The sequence below is a fragment of the Zingiber officinale genome, chromosome 3A (assembly GCF_018446385.1).
Source record: "Zingiber officinale cultivar Zhangliang chromosome 3A, Zo_v1.1, whole genome shotgun sequence".
Classification (NCBI taxonomy): domain Eukaryota; kingdom Viridiplantae; phylum Streptophyta; class Magnoliopsida; order Zingiberales; family Zingiberaceae; genus Zingiber; species Zingiber officinale.
In genome coordinates, this window is record NC_055990.1 from 119,627,104 (window position 1) to 119,644,608 (window position 17,505).

Here is a 17,505-nt window from a genome sequence, read left to right on the forward strand (position 1 = left end):
GACCCATCAATAACCTTTGGAGATCAAGAAGTACAGACTTAGGAAACACTAATATTGATACCCACCTCTTCCACTACCAATTGGGTATTGGACAAGGCGTGTATACCAATACTAGCCTAATTAATAGAGGATCGATGTTCTCTATTCCATGAGAGCTTCTGACCCATGGATGACTCATACCTAGTTAGATAACCTCGAAGGTACATTTAGATATATGACCTACATTGATGTAGAAAAGATGGAGTATATAGAATTTTTATCATATTTTCATGCTACATTCGACCTACTTTTACATGCATGATTCATGATATTTTGATTTTATATTTCATTTTCATATTTTATTATTCCTAGATACTACTCTCATGCATTTTGGTTGACAGGAACAAATGACAGAGAGAAACGAGGAGTGAAGGTGATCAAGTGGAGAAGCTATGCCAAGCCATAAGCACCCGTGCCTGCATCTGGAACTCTGCCATGAGGGTCCGTGCCTCAGGGCACGGGTCGTTCCCTTCTCAAGAACATCCCCATGACTTGCCCATGCCTAGTGGCATGGGTCGTGCCCAATTTTACCGCCTCACCACTGGTGCCCGTTCCCAGCAGTACAGGTTGTGGCCCTCTAGATACACGCCTCAACGCCCGACATGGGTGCTCATGCCCAGCGACACTGCCCATGTCAGGCGACCGTTTATAGCACCTATATAAGAGGATTCTATCGATTGGATTAGGAATTTTGGACCAGAGGACTTTGTCATCCTCTTTGGGAGAGGGTTTTGTTGGTGCGGTTAACACTAACGGTCTAACTCGAGTTTTGATGAATGACAAAATAGGTTAAGTTAGTTTTGTTGTTATCTAACACTCTGACCGAGTGTGCAGGAGAAGCCCAGACAGGTCGGTGGGCTGACCTGATGTCTGGCACGAAGCCCAGCTAGGTCAACGGGCCGACCAGATAGCTGGCATGAAGTCCAAATGGGTCGACGGGCTGACCGAACGTTTTGCACGAAGTTCAGCTAGGTCGACGGGCTGACCAAATAACTGGCACGAAGTCCAAATGGGTCGAAGGGCTGACCGGACGTATGACAAGTAAGTGAAGGTAAGCCACTGGAGGGGAGTGACTGTGAGCATGCGTTCCCGAGAAGGGAACTTAGGCGCCGATCCGACTTAGAATCATTTCGGAACTCTAAGTCGAGATCTTGACTAGATTCCAATCTCGAGGAGACGGAATCTAATTAATATTTTATTTAATGATAAACTGTGCTAACACTCTATTTTACAGGATATATATTTGCCTCGGACTAACATTTTCTTGCAGGTAGGAAACCGCTGGAAAACAGAATTCGGGCGCCCGGGAGATACCCGGGTGCCCGGAGGAAAAATCTTATCCTCAGCGTCACCTCACCACGTGGAGCACCCTGGTTGGCTCGACTACGTCATGTTCAGGGTGCCCTGAAAGTTCCAGGCACCCCGAACCTCCTTTATAAGGAGGGTCAAGGCTGAAACTCCAACATTAACTCTCAATTCAATCTCTGATGCTCCTGCGACGCTGCTGACAACGCTCTCCTTTTTCATTCTTCATTTTTGTCAGTACTATTTTCTTTATTAGCATTCGTGTACTTTAAGTTGTAAACATTTTTGAATTGCTAGTGAATTGCCTATCGAAAACAACCTCGTGTGCGGGCCTTGGAGTAGGAATCGACACAGGCTCTGAACCAAGTAAAAAAACCTACTTGTGTTATTCCCTTTTGCATTTACTTTTCCGCTATGTACTTTCGACAAGTTTTAAATCGATATTCACCCCCTCTATTGAACGTTACGATCCAACAGGTTTGTCCCTCTAGGGGAAACCCTAGAGCACTCAGCTTCATCCACTCCGGTGATTCATCCACCTTTGACGTAAGGGAACCATTCCAAAGACATCAAGAATCTTCTCCCTAAGCATTTTTATATCTCTATTCTCTATTTTAATCTGTATGAATACTTTTATTAGTGTCTTTTATATGTAATTCCTTTGTCATAGAGTAGTTCTCTTAATTCTAGGATGTAGGGAGTGTTAGTCCTTTGGCTGCCGGCTAGAGGGGGGTGAATAGCCTGAAATAGAAATTGAAACCTTTCTCATCCTTTCAAGCCAAATTAAAAAACACTTGCATAAAAAGAAACTAATTAACAAAAAAGAAGGAAGAGGCAAATCAGTACTTGGTTTGCAATCAGAGAATTGTTAATCTAAGGCATGTAAAGCTTACTATCAAATTTCCTTTAGACGGAGAAGCCTCTTATAGCAGTTAAAGTACTCGAATATAAGGCTAAACAAAAGGTAGAATGTTTACAAGTGCTGTATCTAGCTTTTGGGATCAGGATTATATTTATAGCCCTAATTAGGGCGCCTAGGATAGTTTCAGGTGACTAGACGTGGATAAAATTTTATCAATGTCGCACTAGATCATGATAGTGCACGTTTCGATAAGTTTTCTAGTCTGGGTGCCTAGATCAGGCTGAACCGGTCCTCAATAGCTGGCTCACACCCAGGGCGCCTTGGCTTCCCCGAGTGATCCGAGCACTCAGAGTCTGGGCGCCTGGAATAGCTCCGGGTGCCCGAACTAGGGTCAACTCCAAGTTGACTTCCTATCTAGGTCTTCTTCTCCAGCTCCGTTCTGGGTGATTTTGGCCATCTAGAATAGGGCTCACCCGAACCCATTTTTCGGCCTTCTCGAGCAATAGTCCAGTCTGGCTTCTTGTCCCTCAGAATCACCACACACTTTCTTCTCGTCCACCAGCGTACTCTTCCACAGTGCCTCGTCCTTCAGACATACCGAGCCCGTCGACTCTCTCTCTCTCATGCCATCCTTCTCGTTAGCTACGTCTTTTGCTCGACTTCCTGTGCTCCTAAGCTTTTGCACACTTAGACACAAGGATCAAACCACAACAGAACCTAACTTGACTTGGTTGATCACATCAAAACTACTATGGGGTACTTACAAGCTCCCCTTTTTTGATGTGAGCAACCCAAGTTAAGTTAGGGTTAACAAAAAATAAATAATAGAAAACTAGCAAGTACATATTTTGCATTTAAGAAAAAAATGTGCAAAAATTAATGTACCCTCCCCCTTGACTTAACCTCTAGTTCTTTCCCTTTGATCATATTAAAAATGGGATATCTCATAAAAATAACTTTAAAACAAATTTAAATCAGAGTCTAAGGGAAAAGAAAAAACATTGACTATCATCCAGAAAAGATAAGGAAGATTAAGTTTTGGAAATCTAGATTTTTCTAATTTATATATTTTTTTAAAAAAATAAATGTTAGACTTAGAAAAATTCTAAAAATTTTATAATAGTTGAACAGTCAAATATTAAGCAGATATATTTTTTTTAAAAAAAAAATTGTATTATTTTAAGCATAAATAAATTTATTTCTACATAAAGACATATTTTCCAAAAAAAATATTTAAAAATAGTTATTAATCTCGAAAAATCTTAAAATATTTTATCAGAATGTATAATAGAAATTAACTTTGTAAAAATAAATAAAATTTCAAAAATTGAATTTTCAAGAGTTATTAATATTAAAAAAATTTATTTGGATAAATAATTTATAGAAAATTCACCAACAGTAAAAAAAAATTCTCTTAAATAGAGAAAATGACAAAGTTCCATAGAAAAATAAATTTTACAAAAAAAACTCTGTGAGATATTTTAAATGGACAAATATAATTTTTCTTAAATAATTCATACAAAATAATTTAATGGTCAGAAAAATTTAAAAATTTTCCTATAGATAAGTGATAAAATATTATTTCTCAAAGAAATTAAATTCTAATTAATTTCTAACAAAAATCATGCAAAGTAATTTATTTGTAAGCAAAAAAATTTAAAAAATGAAGCATGCATAAAAATTTAACCTAAGCATGATCTTTGAACCCAAAATAGATTCTTTCCTACTGGATTAATAAAAAATTTTCTTAAAATATATTTTCTTGATAATTTTCTGATTTGACCCTTATGATATCTAAAGTGCCAATTTAGTCTTTGATCATTTTTAAAATTTGAATTCAAACATGTAATATTTAACTTCTCTATTTGTTCTTGTAATTTTTCATTTTCTAATTTTATTTTGTCAAAATCTTCTAATCAACAAGATGTAGTTAGAATTCCTTTTAATTCATTATTTTATTTTAATAATTTATTATTATTATTTTCTAATTGACAAGAATTTTTTGATAAAATTTTAATAAATTTAAATAATTGATCAAAAGGTAATTAAAGATCGTACCTGACTTACCTTGTTGATCTCTGATACTCCCCGTGAAGTGCGGATTCCTTCTAATGTTACTTCCCCTTCATCTATGCTCTCGATACTCATTTCGGATGATTTTGCTTCGTCTTCTTCTTCTTGGTGACTTGCCACTAGCACAAGTCCGGCGAGGGCTTCGATCTCCGACTCGGACAACATTTCGTCCCACATTGCCTTTAGATTTCTATGCTTTGTCTTGATCAACTTCTTGCTCTTCTTCTTGTTCTTCAATTTTAGGCAGTTGTCATTGACGTACCCTTCTTCATCATAGTAGTAGCATCTTACCTTTCTTTTCAAAAAACTTTTTAAATTTCCTTACCATGAACACCATTTTGTTAATGTCAAGGGAAGCTTCGGATTCTGGTTCATCCATTTTTGCCTTTAAGGTAATATTGTGTTGGACTCCTTCAGATTTGCACATCTTGTTTCATCAACTTCAAATGTCGAAAATAACTCTTATAAAGTACTTACCTCTAGATCCTTAGAGATATAATAAGCATATACTAAGTATACTCATTCAGGGGTCCTAGGAAAGGTATTAAGTGCATACCTTAGTGAATTTCAGTTGGTTACCTTTTCTCCAAGATTCATGAGTCCGGTGATAAGTTCTTTGATCTTTGAGTGAAGGTGTGCTACGGTTTCTCCTTATTATAATCGAAGGTTGTTGATCTGGTTCCGGAGTAGATCCCGTCTCGCGAGTTTTGCTTCCGAGGTCCCTTCGTGTAGTTCCAGGAATTTCTCCTAGAGCTCCTTCGCTGACTTGTAGGCTTCGATCCAGTTGACTTCTTGCGGTGGTAAAATGCTAAGCATATGAAACTCTGTTTTGCCCAAAGTCGGTTTGCTCATTTTTCATCCATTGATATTCTTCTTGGCCCTCTAGTGCTACAAAACTAAACTTCATAATTAATAACAAATCAAAATCTATTTTAAAATATACTTCCATCTTTTTCTTCCAGTTCGTGAATTCCTCCTTGAACTTAGGTGGATAGATGCTCGGTCCGACCATTTCTTGTGCTTCGATCAATGATTAGATGCTCGGTCCAACCATTTCTTGTGCTTCGATCAATGATTAGTCCTCTTAAAGCGATGGGGCTATGATACCACTTGTTGGTCCCTTGGCTACCAGCTAAAGGGGGGGTGAATAGCCTGAAATAGAAATTGAACCTTTCTCATCTTTTCAAGCCAAATTAAGAAACACTTGCATAAAAAAAATTAATTAACAAACAAGAAGGAAGAGGTAGATCATTTACTTGGTTTGCAATCAGAGGATTGCAAATCTAAGGCAAATAAAGCTCACTATCAAATTTTCTTCAGGCGGAGAAGCCTCTTACAACAGTTAAAGTACTCGAATATGAAGTTAAACAAAAGGTAGAATGTTTACAAGTGTTGTATCTAGCTTCTAGGATCAGGGCGCTTGGAAGGATTCCAAGTGCCTAGACGTGGATATAATTTTATCTGTACCGCACCGAATCGTGATAGTGCACTTTCCATAAGTTTTCTGGTCTAGGTGCTCGGACCAGGTTCGAGCGTTCAAACCAAGCTGAACCGGCCTGTGACCACAGGCTCACACTCGAGGCGCCTTGGCTACCCTGGGTGATTTGGGTGCCAGACCAAGTCCGAGCGCTTGGACTAGGGTTAACTCCAAGTTGAATTCCTGTCCGGTCTTCTGCTCAAGCTCCGCTCTGGGTGATTTCAGCCATCCAGAATAGGGCTCATCCGAACTCATTTTTCGGCGTTCTCGAGCAACCTTCCGCTCCAGATTCTCGTCTCTTGGAATCGCTGTGCGCTTCCTTCTCGTCTGCCAACATACTCTTCCTCATGTCTCATCCCTCGAACGTACCAAGCCCGTTGACTCTTTCCCATGTCGTCCTTCTCTCTAGCTGCATCTTTTGCTTGACTTTCTGTGCTCCTATGCACTTAAACACAAGGATTAAACCACAACAAGACCTAACTTGACTTGGTAGATCACATCAAAACTACCATGGGGTATTTACAGGGAGTAACCCTTTTGATATGTGAAAATCTTTTCATTTAATCTATATGTTTGCATATTTCTTGTTTAATGAAATGTGTGGTTTTGGTTCGGATCTACCATATTAGCATGATCTCGATGTCAAAAGCATGAGATTCGCATCCTATAAGAGTTTGGGGATGAATTGAAAGGATAAGCCAACCCTCTAATCCATAGACACGGAGAGTCGAATATGAAAGTGCAACCCGATATGCTGCGAGGAACCCTAGGACGTCATAGAGCTTAATGGATCAAACCTAATTCTTTGTCACGTAGTAGGAAATGTGGTTAATTAGAGGTTGAGAGATCTACTGATAGGGTCCCCCTAGGTTTCAATCGCTAGTTACGATCCTTCCGAAAGTATACAATGATTAGGGCTGATATGTCATTGTAGATGCAAAATCTCATATCAGATACCATTGGATGGTCTTCCTACATAAATACCATTAAGGATAGGAAACCAAATTAGATTAGGTGTTTACAATCATTTGGGTGATACCGAAGTCCTAGAATTGTCCTTCACCACTAAACCTTATGTGGTCTCTTTGCCTCTCTACTTTCATCACACTTTGCTTTCCTTCCTTGATCACACTTTGCCTTCCTTCTGTGATCACACTTTGTCTTTTTTACTTTGATCACTCTTCCTTCTTTCTATGATCTTTCTGCATTCTTCTCTACTTCTCTCTCAAACCTCTCTTTCTTGCTCTCTCAACTCCAACTTTCTTTCTTGTTCTAGTGACACAGATAGACCCTTGATTGTCTAGATAACTTATTTTTCCATTCTAACTAGTACTTGATTCACAATCCTCATGGGATCGATATCTTTTATTACTTGACGACATCTCCATGCACTTGCGGATTTACCACACGCATCACCTTACTCCCTAAACATTAAAAACTTTTGAAGATGAGATATATTTTCATATAAAACTATTTTTTCCTGATAGTATATGATATAATTTTAAACCACTTGTATTTTCCATCAAGTAGAAGTTTATCCCCATATTTAAAAATTAACACTTAATCCCCTTTGACCTAAAGATAATAAATGACCAAAATAACTCATTACTTTGCTGGCTTGAATCCTAATTCTGAATGTTGAAATTATTGTGATTGAATCACCCTTACAGTAAAGTAACCTTAAAGTAACCTTAGACTTCTAGATAAAAAATGAAAAGAAAAAAAAAACTCCCACACGACCTTTGAAAGCTTAACCTTAACCTGAACTTTTTAGAAGGTGAAGTTGTTGAAGTCTTGTGCTTCTTCTTATATTTCATCCATCTACCAGAAGAACCCATATCCACCATTTTCTGCATGTAAATAGTAGTTGATATTCATTAAATATTAGTGATTTTAGATTTATGTGGTATATTAAGATACTTGAGTACTAATCTTGTAGTCATAACAGCCTATAAACTTCCTTCCTATATTTTGTAATATCTTTAATGTGCGTATTTGATGCAATTTTATCACATCAATATTTCACTCCTACTTCATTGTATGTCATATTTGATGATAAAGAGGAGATTTTTAATGATTGAACTTTATTCCATCTTTATTTGGTTTAGATTCATCAATAAAAATTTTAGCTCTTTTTTAGTTTAGTGAGGATGTAGAATAAGTTTTTGGATGTTTATACTTTTTAGAGTTGCTATTTTTCTGTTGTTTATGCTAATGCATATATGAATTTTGTGAATATTTTTTGTTTCGGGAACAAGTGAGATTTTAGACTTATATATAGAATAAGCTTTAAGTTTAAATTTTTAATTGTCATGTGAGATTTTTTATTTTTACTTTTCATTTTTTTATCTATAAGTCTCATATTACTTAGTTATAATAATTTCAATGTTTAGAATTAGGATTTAGGTCAGTAAAATAATGGATTATTGTGGCTATTTATTTTTTTTTTCCCTTTTGGACTTTAGGTCAAAAAGGATTAAGAGTTAGCATTAAAAGTGATCTAATGGCAAAAGTAAAAGTAAATGACAAATGAAAGTGAATTAATTAGGAATTTCAACTATTAAATGGAATAAGAAAGTTTGGACAACAAAGAAATTTTCAAAAAGATTTATCCAATGTAATATATAAAAAGGGAGAAATCAAGAATTGACAAGATAAGACTTCTTCCTAAAGGGAAATAAGATGAATAACGAGATTAGCAAACTATTAATAGATTTCAAAATTTTAAAGATATTAACTCATATAACATTAATACCCCACTTATACTTTACTTTTGCCTATGACTATAATACAGCGGGAGGGCACTACACATTAAAAAAAAAAAAATCCAAAAGGGATGGGTAGCCATGGGATACTGGACTTCTGAGCTACTCACCGCTAGCACTTCCTGATTTATCCTAGTAGTCGGTGGAAAATTTTCATGGAATCAAATCTATCATCCTAAGTTTGATGTTACATAGTTCAACATTTTTGACCCCAAGATAGGATGTCATGATTAGACTCTCCAATAATAGATTAGACATCTGAAATTTAAAACTTAGTTATGACATATTATGAAAGATTTTCTCTTTAATGGATAACGGATCTGAGAATGCTAGCTATCACGATGAATTTCTATATATATTTTTCTTATTTATTCATATGATTGGTAGGGAATTTTTATAGAACCGGACTGTAATTCCGAGAATTAGTTAAGTCTAACGCTTAGATACCGGATGCCTTCAAATTTTTTTATTAATAACTTTAAAAATCTTTCCATTTATTTATTATTGAAGCAACAATCAAAAGAGCTGATTAATTAGGCATAAACTGAAGGGAGATGAAGCGGTAATACATCAGTGCAACAACATCATCATCCTACAGGAAACAAAAATTAATGGCTCAGTTTTTTTTTCTTAATGCAATTGCTCGTCCAAGCACAAATTCATCACTTTTGATTTCCATGTGAAGAACTGCCTGAAAATACACACCTTAAAAGATAGAAGGTAATAAGTTTGTAATATTAGTGATGTAATATTACCAACATATTATAGATAGATCTCAATAAAAGGAATTAGTACAAAAACAAAAAATGCTTAAATCCTCAAACCCCCTAACAACCACTACACTTAGACCAGCAAACAGCTCCACTTAACACAGCCATCTAGAATAACAAATTTTGAAGCCGTTAAGAGTTTAACATCTAGCTGACTAGCAATTGTAATATTTAGTCTGAGGGGTTTGCATTTACTGAGTTGTATGCCCGAGGAAGGAAGTGGTAACATATTTCAGTTCATCCGCAATGCTTTTGCTGAACTTCTTGGGAACTAACATTTCAACTGGGTCAGAATGTTTTCTCGGACGCACCAAATCATAACCGGAGCATTTGAAATTTGATGTCCAGATTATTGCATACTAAAATTCAAGCACGAAATTTGGCAGGAGATCATTTGAGTTGGACAATAAATGAGAACAAACAAAACACTGACGTTCTTTCCAATTTTTACATCTAAAAACAAAGTGCCTTCATGATCAAATTGCAAATGCATACACCATCATGAATTGAAATGGTATATGAAAGGCAAAACAAAGTGACTGTGGAAGATGACATGGGAATGGTGAAGCAGTGGTGGAGAAATGATGTCATAGGAATGACTCCACAAGAACAGGTAGAAAAATAGACAAACATAAGACAAGATCTAAAGATTACCAAAAATAGTTTAATTTATATTTGTTTTAATAGAAAACGATAGAGATGAATGGTTGGTGCATCGAATGAATTATACACTATTTTCATAAAATTCTCAACTAATGTTCATACCTGTCAACTGCTTTAGATCTGAAGCTCTGAATACCCTAGTTCTCCTCGGGCCTACTGTTTTTAGAAGTTACATCCGAAATGAGTTTATAAATATGACTGATGGAGAATGAGAGTCAAAGATATCTTGTTTCAGAAAACATCATAAATCTAGTCAATAAATTTTTTCCCCCAAATAATTGTTTATATGATCAGCTTTAGGATAGGCAGAGCTATCATCATCCTAAATTAACTTCCTTGCATCAGATTGTGCCAAGATTTTATTAAATGTGTCTATTGATGTTATTGCAAGTACCAAAACTGGAAGCAAATAAATTGATACTAGAATATCCGATAAAAGTATAATACATACACAATAGAACAATATCAACACTCAAAAGATGCACCTCAAATTTCAGAAAAGAAAATCCTTTTAATATTAAAGTATAGATAACTTAGAACTAAGAAGGTTATCTAGAAGGATCCATCTTGGAACCTGATAACCATCATTTTATTGGGATAATTAAACTGTTTTTTATCACTCGTGTGTTTAAATATGTGATTATACCATATTGCACTAGTTAGATATATCTTTGGGCTTTAATACAAATTATTTTATATTTTATCTAAATATTTGAATTTTAAGATAATCATTGTGGCAAAAGGTAAATACGTTCGTCCCAGCACCTCCGTCAACCAGTCCTAAGACTAATACGGAGGAGGTAAATCATGGGCGGTTACTAGCTTTTGGAATAGTGACTAACACATAAGGAAAGTATTTACTTTGACTTTATCAAAATTCGAACCCCATATCTCATTATGATAACAACTTATGCGTTTATCACTGAACCCATCCGAGAGGACGATTTTTAAGACAATCATGGATCAATGGAGTCGAGTTCAAATTGAACTTAATTAAAAAGATTTAATTTAATTTAATCCGAACTGTTCATTCAAAGTTAAGATGGATCTCAACGATCGATGAAGATCCGAGCTGTCCAAGTTAGTAGGAGAGTAGATAGATTCTCACCATGATCAAATCTGGAATAACCTCAGCCGGCCGTTCAAATCCCATAGATTTAAAAATGAGAGGCTACGGTAAAAGGCACGGATTGCGATTTTTGACGGGGGCGTAAACCAGAGCTTCTTCCGATTCACTTCCTCCATCACCGCCGGCCACCGGAGCTCTTCCACCTTCATCCATCATCGAGTTCAAGGGGAACCCCTTCCTCATCCATCCACATTCATCCATCGACCACTACAGAAGCAAGGGGATTCCCTACTTCATCCGTGCGCCACAATCGAGCTCCGACCACCTACCTTCATCTACATCTCGCGACGCCAAGAGCTTCCTTCCACACCAGCAATCTAAATTCATTCATCAATGACACCGCATCTCCCAGCCGAATTCTCCACGTCGCGACGCACCGCAGCTGAGATCCGCCGAGCTTAAACCGAACGCCACCGAACCTTGTGAAGAAGCAAGGGGATCCCCTTCCTCTTTGGAAGATTCGGTACTATCTTCCTTTATTCCATCCACCAACATTTGCTGTCAATTACCTTTGCCGCCGCTGGTTCTTCTCCAATTTCTGATCAAACCCAGCTTGGGGTTGCCCTAGCTTATCTGTAAGAACCATTTGATGGAATACCTATGTTTTCTTGATGAATTGCGATCTTATTAGTGTAGGCTTCAATTTCCTCTGTTCCAGTCGTCAATTTCAGTTAGACTTGCTGTTTACATTCTTGATTGATTTAATTGAGAAATTAGAGTTGATCATAAATTTTGTTTCTGATTGTTTTCCTTAAATGCAGTAGTTTGGTTAGTTTAACTTTCTTGCTTTTCAATTTGCATTCCTAGCTTAGTTTCTTTAATTTTTTAATCATGCAAGTAGTATAGATTAGGTTAAGTTCCATTAGATGCTTTAGTTTCAATAACTGCTTGTGCTTTTTCAATTCATTACAATCGTAGTTTAGGTTAGATTAGGTTGTCTTTCATTAATCGTCTTTAGCATTAATAGCTTAACAACCAACCCCAACCCCCCATTCCAAATAAATTGAATCCTAAGACTATCTTCGCTACATTCCTTGTGAGAGATGATCCGAGCCATTCCCTATTGTTAGGGTCGATTTGTAGCTAGAGCGGAGGTGAATAGCTCGTTGCGTTCGTTGTCTTGATGCTTCGTGATGATGTGCAGCGGAAAAGAACTCGAAGCAAACACTTACAACACTAACAAGAGGATTTACTTGGTATCTATCTCAAGAAAAGACGACTAATCCAAGGATCCACACATGACGCTCACTCCACTAATAAAACTCTCCTTCTCGATAACTACCGGATGTGGAGAAACCTCATACAACACTCACACATACAACAACTCAACGCAAGAAGAAAAATACAATGAATACAAATAAAAAACTTTCTTCTTGCTCACTTGTTGCTTGTAGTTGCCTCTTGAACCTTGGAAGTGCACCAACATTTGTCCCCAAGAGCTTCCAAGAACTGACGAGAAGTGTCAAAGAAGATCGCGTGAAGATCGGGAAGAAGGTTTTTGCGTTTGAACGCTTTGTCGCCTTTATATCAGTGCTTTTAGAGCTTCCAATCGATTGGGGCTCCTCCCAATCGATTGTCACGTCAGATCCCAGCAATCTCAACCGTCCAAAACCTGCATCCTGTGCAACATTCGTATCCCAATCGATTGACCAATCGATTGGGGAGGCTTGAATCGATCGACTGATTGATTCAGAGCATCTCTGTGCTCTTTGTTGGAAAAGTCTGAATCGATCCACTGATCAATTTAGCTTTCTCACGTCACACGCGATTTCCAGCCCCCAATCAATCGGCTGATCGATTGGGGAGCTTCTGTTTGCGCGATAAACACCTCCAATCGATCGACCGATCGATTGGGCTACTGTTTATCGCAGCATTCTCCTAATTGATCTGCTAATCGATTGGGCTTTGGTCCAATCGATTGGCTGATCGATTGACCACCCTTGACTTGCTTAACTCAAGCTCAAGGGTCCCCAAATCCAACATCCAGTCAACCGTGACTTGTTGGAACTCCTCGTGCTTAGCATCCAGTCAACCTTGACCTGCTGGGACTTTTGACCTGCTGGGACTTTTTCACCAAGTGCCCGATCAATCCTTTGACTTACTTGAACTTTTCTCCTCGTGCCAAGTGTCCTGTCAACCTTGACCCACTTGGACTTACCGTCTCGTGTCGGGTGTCCAGTCCTTCATGACCCACTTGGACTTTCACCAGATGTCCGATCACCCTTGACCCATTTGGATTTTCTCTTGCCTGGCTTCACTCACCAGGGTTTTCACCTAACTTCACTCACTAGGATTTTCCCAATGCCCAGCTTCACTCTCCGGGACTTTCACCTGCCTTGCTTCACTCACTAGGTCTTTTACCTGACTTCACTCACTAGGATTTTCAACTACCTAGCTTCACTCACTAGGTCTTTCACCTGACTTCACTCACTAGGATTTTCAACTACTTAACCTCTAGTAAGGATTTTCTCAGTCAAGTATCCGGTCAACCCTTTGACCTACTTGACTCTTCTTCACATCAGACTGGTCAAACCTTGACCAGAGGGGAATTGCTCCAATAATCTCCCCAATTGGACGATTATGTTAGGACCTTCGGATGGCTAGAGAGGGGGGGGGTGTGAATAGCCTCCTCTAAAACTCAATCAATTTTCTCACAAAACTTTGTTAGCACAGCGGAAATAAACAAAAAGAAAACTGATGCAAAGAAGGAAAACAATCACCACTAACAAAACGATGTACGAGGTTCGGGGATAACTTGCCCCTACTCCTCGGCGTGTCCGTAAGGTGGACGATCCCTTGATCTTTCGGTAGATCACACCCCGGACAAATTCCGACTAAGTATTCCTCCTTCTCGGTGGAGTAACCTCTCCACAAAAGTCACAGAATAGATTTGACAATAAAGCACAATGACTTACAGAGTTCAGTGGCTAAAGGATTGAACAAATGAAACTTACAGCCACGAAGCAAAACGCACGCAAAGACAGAAGGAAGTCTTCAGCCAAGAGCTCAACAACACACAGCCTCTTGCTTGATCGACAGAGAGAGTTTTTCCAGAACCTTAGCAAACCTCTCTTCTTCCTTCTTCTTATTCTGCTTTCTCACTGTCCTGAATCACTGTCACCTGTGTCGAATCGCTGCAACCAACTCAGGCGTCGCCAATCACTCTTCCTTCTCATCTGGTTCTCTGAACTCACACCAATACCATCCATGGTCTTCATTGGTGTCTCTGAGCTCGAACCAATGAGCAAGAGTCCAACTGATCGCGGCCAGTGAACGTTGAAGCCCAAATTGCATCACTTACAGTGAAATACAACATAAAGGGCACTTGTTCTTATTCTTCTGATGGAGCTTCATTTGAAATTAACCAATGGCACGATACCTGCAACCTGTAACTCAAAAATCTCACAGCAGATGATTTGATCAGGTGAATCAGAAATATCAGAGAAGCAGCAGAAACAAACGACAAGTTGTGGATCGGTCAACAGACCGATCCATAGCTCTCTGGACCGATTAGGACTCATCCTGATCGGTCCGGGAAGAGTCTGATCGGTCTGTGGACCAATCAGCCTATGGGTGGATCGGTCCACAGACCGATCCCCCCTCTCGCTTTGAGTCCCAGCGTTTCTGATCGGTCTTTTGACCGATCAGATAGCCCACAGAATGCTTCTGTGTGGTTACTGATCGGTCCCCAGACCAATCAGATAACCCACAGAGAATTTCTGTGTGGTCACTGATCGGTCACGAGACCGATCAGGTGACTCATGTATCACTGGATCGGTCTGTCGACCGATCCAGACAACCAGAGTATCACTGGATCGGTCAACAGACCGATCCAATGTCTTGTGTTAGTTTTAGAGCCTCCCAGCCCTAAACCCTAACGTTTTCCTGGTCCAGAGAACGAGCTACCAAGCCCTCTCTGACCTAGTCCGGAGAACGAGCTGCCGAGCCCTCTCCGACTTCGTCCGGTCCAGAGAACGAGCTGCCGAGCCCTCTCCGACTTCGTCTGGTTCAGAGAACGAGCTGCCGAGCCCTCTCCGACTTCGTCCGGTCCAGAGAACGAACTACAGAGCCCTCTCTGACCTAGTCCGGAGAACGAGCTGCCGAGCCCTCTCCGACTTCGTCCGGTCCAGAGAACGAGCTACCGAGCCCTCTCTGACCTAGTCCGGAGAACGAGCTACCGAGCCCTCTCCGACTTCGTCCGGTCCAGAGAACGAGCTACCGAGCCCTCTCTGACTTTGCGTGCCAAGTATCCGTACTTGGACTTTTCCTCTCCTCATGATCATCCTTGATCATTAATCAGTCTGAGTTTAATTAATATCTGATACAAACTTAAATCAGTGTCAACATCAAAACAACAGCCAGGTCAGATTGTATCAACAATCTCCCCCTTTTTGTTGTTTGACAACACGATTTAAGTTTAGATCAGAAATGTTCATATTTCCATATTTCCCTAATTTTTTAGGGGAATCAAGATCCTCCCCCTAAGACAGATACAACACCATGTAAGGATAGGGGAATCAAGGTCCTCCCCCTAAAGCCAAACTTTCATTTATCTCTAAACTTAGTTATTCTCTCCCCCTTTGTCAAACACCGAAAAGGTGCGAATTAGGTAAGAAAACTTTAAAAAAAACTCCCCCTTAACCCATACTGTCTTTTTCTTAATTCACTTAGACAGTGATAAAGAAATAAGAGACATACAAGACATGACATATGAACAGCATATTAAAAACCAATAAGGAGTAAAACATAAAGAAAGAAAATAAACAGCATAAATAGAAGAAATCAGTAAGTATCCAGGACAGACATACATATCCAACAACCAACATCCAAAACATAGACAGTTAAAATGACATCATAGAATAATGTATATCAATCAGCCTCCTCATCATGAGGAGCATCAGCATCATCAACGGGAGGAATGAGTCCCTGAGGTGGCATGCCGCTGCTCGAGGATGGATAGCCCGGGAAATCCTGCGGAAGTGGGTATCTGGCCATCCAATCCATAATCGCCTGATGTGTCACCAGCTGTTGACTGCGTAAATCATCGTAGCGCTGGTCAATCCGAACGCGCAGCCCGTGAAGCTCAGCAACCAGCAGCTCATCGTGCCGATCAAAGCGACTCTCCAGCTCGGCGATCTTCCAGCGCAGATCAGGATCGACCTCTCCATCGTCAGCAGCAGGATGAGCAGCAACAGGAGCAGCTGCAACCTGTCGTGGAGGTCCCCGTGGTAACTCACCTAGAGCTCTCCCATCCTTCCACCAAACATCCCCATTTTGTCCTATGATACCAGACTTGAAAAATGCCCGCTTCCCAAGTCTGCAATCCTGTCTGACCATCTTAACTATTCTACCCTTAGAGACATCAATCTGAAGGGTCTCGAGCCAATCTGTAATTATATGCCCATAAGACATATAAACAGTGTAGCCGCTCGGCTCACTATAGGAGATGATCGAAGAGTAGATGCTAGATATGATGTCAAAGTCGAGATGCCGACGCAATCCATAAAGCATCAGGCAATGATATGGTCGGATCTCAGACAATGGTTTAGATGTGATAGGCAGAAGACAGTTTGTGACAATTTTAAAAAGAATGTAGTCTTGAGGACATAATCTCAAGGCTGCAAAAGTAGGAAAGTCAACATCTAGCTCATCAAGGCCACCCGGTCTCGGATGTCTGAAGAAGTACTCATAAATATCGTCAGATGAGATATCAAAGGGTGGAGGTAAAGGATTTGGTAAATCAGGAAATATCGAAAAGACATTACCGGAACACCTCCGACAATCGAGATAGTCAAAGAAGGATGAGAAACTGAAATCAAGAGTTCGCTTAGCAACTCTTGTTTTATAACCTACATCATTAGTCTGATGAAGGTTGTTATAAAACTCAGAGACCAAGTCATAGTTGATATCCCGTTCTAAGTAGACAAGTGAGTCAAGTTTGTAGTAGGCAATGATTTCAGACACAGTTGGACAAAATTTGTCCATGAATTTACGATCTACTGACCTACAAGGGAGTAATTTAAAGGTTCTTTGTCTAAAGGCTTCCTCAAAATTGTGGTTCGGGAATCTCCCGGAAACAGATGGTTGAGGTCGGGAAGGAGCCTTAGACTTCGACTTCTCAGGTGACTTAGAGGTCCCCTCACCCACTGGTTTCTTTCTAAGAGTTAACAAAGTGATATAATGGGGCAAACAAAAACCACAGATATGGTAAGAAATGAGACCGAAATGCCAAGTTCTAGAGAGGTAAGGAGTTACCTTGGTGCCATTGAAGCTTTGGCTAGAGCTTTGGCTAGGGTTTCGTCGTGCAAAGAGAAGAGAAGAGGTGAGGTGTAGGGAAGAGTCGGCTAGGGCTTCTGCGTGAAGAGGGAAAAGAAAGGATCGGGAAGTTTTAAGGGTTTTCTGATGGGTGTACAGTTGATGAA

The 17,505-nt window shown here is 39.4% G+C and overlaps 1 long non-coding RNA gene across 2 annotated transcripts in view; it reads left to right on the plus strand.

The window, feature by feature from the left end:
- The first annotated feature begins 11,104 nt into the window (after nt 1-11,104).
- LOC122052366 overlaps nt 11,105-17,505 on the plus strand; it is a 42,326-nt gene continuing 35,925 nt past the window's right edge. For both annotated transcript variants that reach the window (XR_006131973.1, XR_006131972.1), the window contains exon 1: nt 11,105-11,658. This is a non-coding gene — a long non-coding RNA (uncharacterized LOC122052366). The remainder of the gene's footprint in view (nt 11,659-17,505) is intronic.